At 36.9% G+C, this 9,112-nt stretch overlaps 1 pseudogene; it reads right to left on the bottom strand.

The window, feature by feature from the left end:
* Nucleotides 1-683: 683 nt before the first annotated feature.
* Nucleotides 684-3,254, bottom strand: LOC130054328 (uncharacterized; annotated as a pseudogene).
* Between the last annotated feature and the right edge of the window lie 5,858 nt (nt 3,255-9,112).

The raw sequence follows: 9,112 nt of genomic DNA on the forward strand, positions 1-9,112 counted from the left end.
ACGTATGGGTTGTCCCATGGTTTAAAAATAAATAAATATAAATAAATAAGGACCATCGTGTACCAACACGTCTAATGACTGTGGTACTGTCTTTTGATGGCCGGACACATATATGTGATTATAATTAGGTCATAAATCATAATGAAATAAAGAAGTAACTTATGAGTAATAAAATTGATAAAGAAAATTTTGGATTTTAATAGGAGGTAATAATTAGTAATATTAGTAACAGGTAATAGTAATAGGGATGTAGGTATGTATATACATGTGAAATAACTAAAATATATACAGAAAAGAATTAGGGTAGGGTCGCCAAAGAAAATTTTGATAATAGAGTGCTACTAGTTATTAGTTATTAATCATAAATTATGCCATACAACAATTTTGAGATCGTCATTAGGCAAGAATTTTGAGGTCGTCATCAGGTGATACACTTCATACCCTGTACCATGTTTCTGTAGCTAGATCCAGCTTATAGCACGACATGGCTCCCTAACTTTTATTCGATAGTATGTATTATATATATGAGCCTCGCCAGATAGAAATCGACCTTATGGCAAAATTTTCACAATTCCATATTTTTATTATTTTAGATGGTGCATGAAATACTGATTAAGAAATCGAAAACGGGACCTAAATATCTGTAGTAATAACAAATATATTGAAGTTTGAAAATGGCACACTTTATAAAGTTACTTTTAAAAACACCGATATTTTAGATTCAATTGTGACGTCATGAATTTTTCATAACATGTTCTATTATACATAAACGTAGTTTTTTCAATATGTCATAATAATGTAAATCAAAAATACAAATGATTCAGCTTTGTCTGATGAAATTCATGTACATTCATTCCTCCTCAGGAGCGGGACACGTGACATCTTTGTACGGCGCTTTTACATAAGGTCTGATTTCACGGAAGAGGTATCGCGTTCTGTCATTAGAAAGTCCACCTGGCAAACTAACTTCAGGAAATTCGGTGCGCAAGCCATCTAATTCGACTCGTTCTTTAAAGAGATTGATTTGTACTGCTGGGGCACCAAGCGTTTGTTTCGCATATACTATGCCTGGTTCTTCAGCTGTGAACATGAAATGATGGAATTTCCCGATCCCTTTCACCGGCTTACAATATTTATTGAAGAAGGCATCCCACTTGAACCATTGAAAATCTCCACATCTTGCTACCGTATTACTCTTTGCAGATTGCTCTGTTACTTGTTCTAACTGCTAAATGCTGTCAACTTCTGATCGCCGATATTTCTTCTTTAGCATTCCGAAGCAAGAATCGCACAATCATTTGGTATGACCAGCTATCATAAAATGCAAATTTATTTTCTTGTGGAGTCCGTTTAAGCAGCGCCATGCAAGATAATGTAGAGTTGTTTTGTTTTTGTTTTGGCCAACGCAGTTATCGGCGTGAGGATGGCAAGCTGTTTCCCCGTAGCTGTTGGCGTCGAAGTAATGATACAATATACTCAACACAGCATTTGGACAAACACTACCAAATGTTTTCCCATAGACTTCCATACAAATTCCAATCACTGTCAATTATTTATTAAGCCAATTTTCAAAAAATCAGTCACCATTCAGCAAAGTTCATCATCTCCCCTTCAAAATTCCACCAAAAAATATATGGCTTGCCGTTGCGTTTTTCCTTCAAATTTTGGCCTGTTTACAACTAGTGTAGATCCGCACTGAATGAAATTGTCCATCCAAATATCACCTCTTCATTCAGATCTTCCCTTATAACTTCTGTATCTTTCTACATATTCTGTTATGTCACTTGTCATTTTTATCACTTATATTTCACTATTAAATTCCATCACAAAGATTTTCTGTTAATGACCAATCAGATCTCCTGTCAACTTTTCTTCTCCGCACAACTTTGGATGTCCACAATGGCGGCACCCTGTAGCTAGGCAATTCTGGTGTTTTTCCATTTGGTCCGTGCGTTTCACTTCCATTTTCACCTATAGTTTCATTTTCATCTATTAGGTAATTGGATTGCAGAGGAAAGTTCTCATCACATACTCCGAAAATCTGTACCTTTCGGGGTTGTAGAAAAAAAGTGGTCCGACTTACTGTGAAGAATGGGGAATAGTCACGTATTGAGAAAAGTCAAACGTATAATGTACATTCTCATAAGGTACAGAACATGACTGCAAATATTTGCCAAGAAGTTTTTCAGCATCTTGAAGTTCATCCCGTGCTTTAGTAGTACACTCTTTGTAGAACTCGCGCTCCTGTTTCGTTTGGTCTATATGGTCAATCAGACGCTGTGTGAGTTCCAACTTCGTCACTTCATCAAATGCACCCGCTATATTTTCACGGAGATCATAACAGGTCTTGCACAGGTCTGTTTTGGGTTTCATGAACTGTATGAAAGGTACACACGCATTCCAAGCTTCTTTAAATGTAGATAACTCGACGTACGTGCTATTTGATTCCAGGCAGGCATCTTTGTACTTTGCTGCTTTACTCTCATTACACGGAAGAAGAACTGGTGGCGTGTCGTCGCGTGCTCGCGGGGCAGCAGGCAATGGCAACCCAAACTGGTCAGCGTATCTCTTGATGAACAAGACTGCTGCTTCAATTACACAAAATAGATGGCCATGCTTTGACTTCTTAACGGTCAATCCGTGAACTTGCGGAGTAACGCCGTTTCTTTCAACTGTTTCTTTAAGCTTTTAAATTCCGAACGTCCTATTTCGAAAATACAGCGCCAGGCACTCTCGCATATTTTCATTCCTTTAAAGGTGTAACGGAACCGTTGACGTTCTCGTTTGTTCCCTTTAGTGGTGACCTCTCCTGCTATGGTTACCTGATCTTCTAACTTGAACAATATATAAATGTCTCTCTCACTTTTGGTAAACTCACGGAGCCTTAAAAGAAGCTGGTATGCATGTTCTTTGTATGAGGAAATGTCAACAAAACAGTTCGCACTGCAGCCACACTCACTTGCAAATAGATTGTTAACGTACACCCGTTCATGATTCACATTATCATCGTAGCTTGGTTGTGATTGTACGGATGGCTCGACATAAAATTCTGTCACTCTGTATCTGATGTTCTCATCATCTACCCCATCATCAAGATCTTGGTCGCTACCTGTCTCGTCATCAGGCGTCCACGTTGTTGGTGGGGGTGTTGGAGATCTGGGAATGTATTCTTGATAAAAATCATCAGCCTCTTCTTCAAAGTGATCTCCCCCAAAACCAATATCCATGATGAAAACTGAAACATTAATACAAAATCATTATTTACAGTAATCGACTTAGCTCTGAAATATCCCCCTTCCCAAATAAATATCAATGATAATGCGCCTTAAAATTTAACTAATGGCGTATATACAATAGAGAATAAAATAATACGGTTTAAACCCTTTATTGAAAATGAATGATTTAAATGATACCTGTAAATGATATGATATGCACATCTTATATGCAATAAAAATGTCTTTAAATACAGTGGCGGATCCAGAATTTGTTAAAGAGGGATATGCTGGGGGCTTCAGGGTTTTGAGGAGTTTAGGTTACTTTTATGGGTAATATATCTATACTTCATACATACTACAATCAATAAATAGCAACAAATAATTCATTATTTATTATTATTTGTTAATCTTTATGCACTTCTTTATATGTTTAACTCTTTGCCTATCACGCCGCCTATGACGTAACAGTAGCATTTGCTTTCGCCGCTGAATGATGACGTTATCCTTTTCCCCACAGCACTTTGGAGTTGATTTGTGAAAATTCGGATTTTTTAACACATTTCTTCATAGCGTTTTCCATTATTATATATTCTGTTAGTTTATCGCGGATAGTTCTGATAAAAGCTGATACTTTAAGACTGTCAAATCGGGAGTGAAAGCAAGTGAAAAATTACGATAATTATCGGATAAAATATTTTCTTTTGAAAAGATATATTATCCAAAATTCGCTTTTTTTTCTTATTATTTTATTAATTCTTGAACATGTATGTTTGTTTAACAAAGAAATACCACGAATGGATACTTGCTTATCTACTAGTATTTTTTAAAATCATATCAATATATCTACATTTCCAATGGGTTTTTTCCCTTCGATATGTTCTGTATATTATTTGATTTCAAAGAAAAAAACGTAATAAATTCAGTTTTAGACAAGGTTTAACATATTCATTTATACTGACGACTGATTCAAAGTTTACTTAATAAAAATAAACGAATATACTACATCATGTTTTGTAAATAAGAATTCTCCTTTATAGTTGAAAAATTCTCTTCAATGTTCAAAACAAGATGTGAAAAAAAGCAAAGCACTGCTGTACATTATGCAGTCCGCATCCATATGCCACGCCCTACGTTTTTTGGGGGGAGGGGTGTGCTTTAGAACAGAAATTACAAAAATGCACTATAGACACCTTTCAAATGTTTTGGCGGTGTCCTGGATGTTCCGATAAGGAGCTATGTCAGTGCAAGGCCTAAGTGTCATGCTGTCTAAATAACTCCTTTTCAGGCACGTAGTATCGTCTTTTCAACAACATAAAAATGGAGGGGGAGGGGGGGGGGGCGAAGATGTCTTGTCTAAAATCATTGGCAAGGAAATAAAAATAGGGGAGGTTGTCCGAACTTCAAGTCCAAATTCGTGGAAAAGGGGAGGAGTGTTCATCAACTAAAACTGCCTCAATCTCCACCCGACTGCGATTAATTAGATAGTGTGTGTATGTCAAACATGTTAATGTCTCGAAAAAATGATTGATCTGAACAGAAATAAGAACATATCGTGACTTATCACAGCATTTGTAATTCTATTAAAATGAATTTAAAACTACACTTATTTTCCTTCTATTCTAGAAATTGGATGAAACGGCCCATGTCAAACAGTCATAATGTGATAAAAGAAAATATAAAATTTCTGGTCTAATGATTATTTGATAAATACTTACATGTGCACATTGTTCTTAACAACTGATCCAGTGAAACACTGAATATTATAAGCAAGAATATTGTCTCTCTACATTTAACATACATATCAGCTAGCTAGTGTACCCACTCTTAGAATTGGTTAAAAGTAATGATTACATAAATCTAAACTAAAACCCAGTTTTTAGATATTTGACTCTCGTGTTTATTTTGACACCATTCATTTCACAAATCATTTTATGCGCTGAAAAATGCGCATTTTACTGGTAATTGTATCTTAATTAAATGGTAGAATATTTACATATATGTATTTGCCTTGTTACAGTGTATCTATGTATGATTGCGCAATATTTTCCGTCTACCAGTGCGCTTGAGTCTTGATAATTATATCATCCCGCGGTTCGCTAGTAAACGCGGGAAAATGATGTATTCACGTTATAGTAGCGTGTTTTGATATAGTTGTCTTGGTCCATTATAATATCAATCTGATTAAAACCAGATCCTGAGATCCGCTCACTTAGATCGCTACACTAGGATCTGACGTAGCCCCATATAGGGTCACGTCCGCATGACCTTTCGTTAAGCCAATCAAATTGACCCTGTCGATTTATACCAACGATAATTTTTCTCCCATGAACCTTTGCGTCATTATTTACGTTAGAGATGCAAAACAAAAAACAAAACAAAAATGGCTGCACGTTTGACAGACGACTGCACACCTTTCAAAACATGCGATTTAAACAACGTCTGTTTTCTCTGCGGGTTTTCTTTCATTCAAACGCTCAAAAATCCCGATGGAGTTCACAATTCAAGGAAAATGGCTGCGATTGTTTGATTTGAAATAAAACATATCGCAGCTAGATTCGACGTCACAATGCACCGTTTACGTCGACTGGCGTTATATTCCTTGCGTTATTTAAGTAAACCATCTTGAAAACTATTCAATTCGTATCCGTCCCTATTCATACATAAATCTGAATTCACAATTAATTTAATTTGGATATATTTCATATTATACGTTTTGTTGTTTGAAAGAACGGAATAGATTAGGCATTATTGTGAAAGTTTAAAATTCGTAATGCGAGAATATACAAATTTACAGTGTGGAATAAACTTCGTGGGAGAGAGATTACAGCAATTTGTTTACGAATTGCCAGGAACCGCCTCAATAGCCATCATTGTCTGTATGGCGAAATCTGACTGGCTGATAGTTCTCATGAATATTCCAAGCGAAAGGTCATGCGGACATGACCCCCTATGGGGTTACGTCAGATCCTAGTGTAGCGATCTAAGTGAGCGGATCTCAGGATCTGGTTTTAATCAGATTGTTATAATATTGACCGATAGGGGCTAGTATACTGTCACGGGGATTAAGCGGGTTTTGTTAGGCTGGTCACTTTCTAGCCAGCGTTCATGCAGATAGGACAACTTTTGCTATTTTTAGTTTTTATCTAGCATTTTATATATTTGTAAAGTGTGAGGTCCGTCACGCTCTCCCTGCATCATGGAGCAATGACATCGGATACAGGCTTCCTAAAAATTTTCACGATTATTATCGTTTTATTTCTAGGTTTTTCCTAGCCGATTCTGGTGTTCACAAAGGACCGCACTTATTAATGCAATTGTACTAATATATTTATAGGAACGGTATTGTGTTTTTCACTCACATGTGCACGTCTTCCAGCGGGTTCAAGCCCAGTATTCCGACGGCCCGATAGTCCGACGGGCCGGTAGTCCGACGGTCCGATAGTCCGACGGGCCGGTAGTCCGACGGTCCGATAGTCCTACGGTTCAATATTCCGACGGTCCGATAGTCCGACATGTTGACCATCACCAAAAATGTTAATTAATAGAGTTAAAATGTATTCATGTCAGGCATTATTTTAAGGAAATTACCAGAAACCGCCAAAATCGACACGGCCTGATTATAAACCAGACAATCAATTTCTGACCAAAATCATTCAAGAGTGAAATTACAGTAATTCGTTCGGACAAATTAGTAATTCGTTCGGACGAATTATGGATTTGTTCGGACGAAATAGACATTCGTTCGGACAAATTAGCCATTTGTTCGGACGAATTAGCTATTTGTTCGGACAAAGTAGTAATTCGTTCGGACGAATTAGCTATTTGTTCGGACGAATTAGCAATTTGTTCGGACGAATTTGTTATTAGCTATAAGGCAACGCCAATCCCGTAGTCAAATATCGTAAAGTGTTGGTAGGAGAGCACAAAACTTAGATTGGGACACATGCTAAAATGGGATTCAATTCCAATATTTTCCACATAAACGTCATGAAGATGGCGACGGTAACCTACATAATCACCCCCAACCCCTGAAATAACAAGCTAAAAATGGTAGGAATCCCTACACCCTGCTCAGTCTTAAAAGTTTGAAGTAGGCCTCAAATCCCCCCCCCCCCCCCCCCCCCCCCCCATCCAGGGGCAAAAGTTTATTAAATGAAAATTTTCTGTATAACGGGGCATAACACAATCAATAAGGAAATCAATTTTTGTATGGGACGACAATAGTGCAATTATGCGCCAATCAGAGCCTATCTCAGGTTTTCAACGGAAATCTGTATATCCGAATTTTATACCAATTTTAGTAATTTGAGTAAGCAAAATGTACATATCCGAAGTTGATTAAATAACATGTGTAATTAGTTTTAGATCAATAAATTTCAGAACGGAGAGTTACAGTCTCAGCGGTCTGGCGAAACACACTAAACAAGGTGTGGGGTCGCTGGCGTTGGATCCACCTTTGGGTATAGATACATTGTTTTAAGAAACTGGTGTCTGAGAAATTTGAAAGCAGGAAGAGCTCTTAGCCTTTTATTTTATCTCTAACTGCTGAGGTGCGAGTACTTTCAATAATGGAAAAAGTTAGATAGTATACCATATTATATGAATGCAATTCGGTAAAATATATATACATGTGTTATTAAAAATTATTATTGATATGTAGTGAGTCTAAATATAACTCTATACGTTTGTTTTGTTGCTAGGACGGGGAATTGAAAACGGGACGGAAAACAGAATTTTTTATGCAATAATATCAGGAGGAAGTCAGCATTTTGTAAACTCAAAAGGCTTATGAACAAGGGAAGCAGAAATTACAAAGAGAACGGGAAGACATACTCAAAATCCACCGTTTGATATGCTACATACAAATACACAATATGCACATGTATACATAGATTTGTCTTTAGAGCAAAAAATACTGAAACGTGTATTTATGCCGAACTGTAACCCTCTGTTCTGAAATTTATGGATCCGAAACTAATTGCACAGGGTATTCAATCAACTTCGGATATGAACTTTGTGCTTACTCACCCTCTTCCAACTTTTAAAACTGTCAAGCCGAAAGCTTACCACAATGGGGAGGCGAATTTTTTGTATATGTGGTAACTTTAACAGGGTCTTAAGATACCATTTTTAATTATTATAATTAATAGAGTTCGGTTATACACCATTTTTAATTATTACAATTAATAGAGTTCGGTTATACAATCTGTTTCGTTTCGTTTCGGTGGGTTTCGTCTCGTTTCGGTGGGTTACGTTTCGGTAGATTTCGTTTCGTTTCGTTTCGCACTTTACAGGTACCCGATGTAGGTCGAACCCGTTCAAAGTTTTCCCACTGTGCTATGGTTTGCTCTTGTGACGTAAAATATCGCTCTGGCACACGGCACTTAATCCTGTTTTCTGCTGCCTATTACATAGCGATCTCTTATATGTGGCCACAAATTATCGGAGTTTCGGACTATCGGACCGTCGGACTACCGAACCGTCGGACCGTCGGAATACTGGGCGGTCACCCTTCCAGCGTACATGGCTGGCTGTATGCTATGTACTTAGGTGTTGAGTTATGTTAAACAATGTTAAATACATGTACAATGTAGGTAGTAAAGTTAATACTTACACGAGCGTTATTAACATTCGATACACTACATGTGGCCAGATTGGCAAATACATTTTATTGGGATTAAAATTGATGGGCTGGTGTCTTTTCCTTAAAAATATATTTCTTTTTTATTGAATCTTCAACTTTTTAAAAATAATAATAATAATAATAAATGCATAGACCTTAACAAAAACTCGAATTAAATCCAAGCCTTCGTTTGGAAGATGTTCTGACAGTGGTAAATGTAGTTTTAAAAAAAAATTCATCCTTGGCTTTACTCTTCTCGTTACATTTAATTTTC

The sequence above is a fragment of the Ostrea edulis genome, chromosome 4 (assembly GCF_947568905.1).
Source record: "Ostrea edulis chromosome 4, xbOstEdul1.1, whole genome shotgun sequence".
NCBI classification, from domain to species: Eukaryota; Metazoa; Mollusca; class Bivalvia; order Ostreida; family Ostreidae; genus Ostrea; species Ostrea edulis.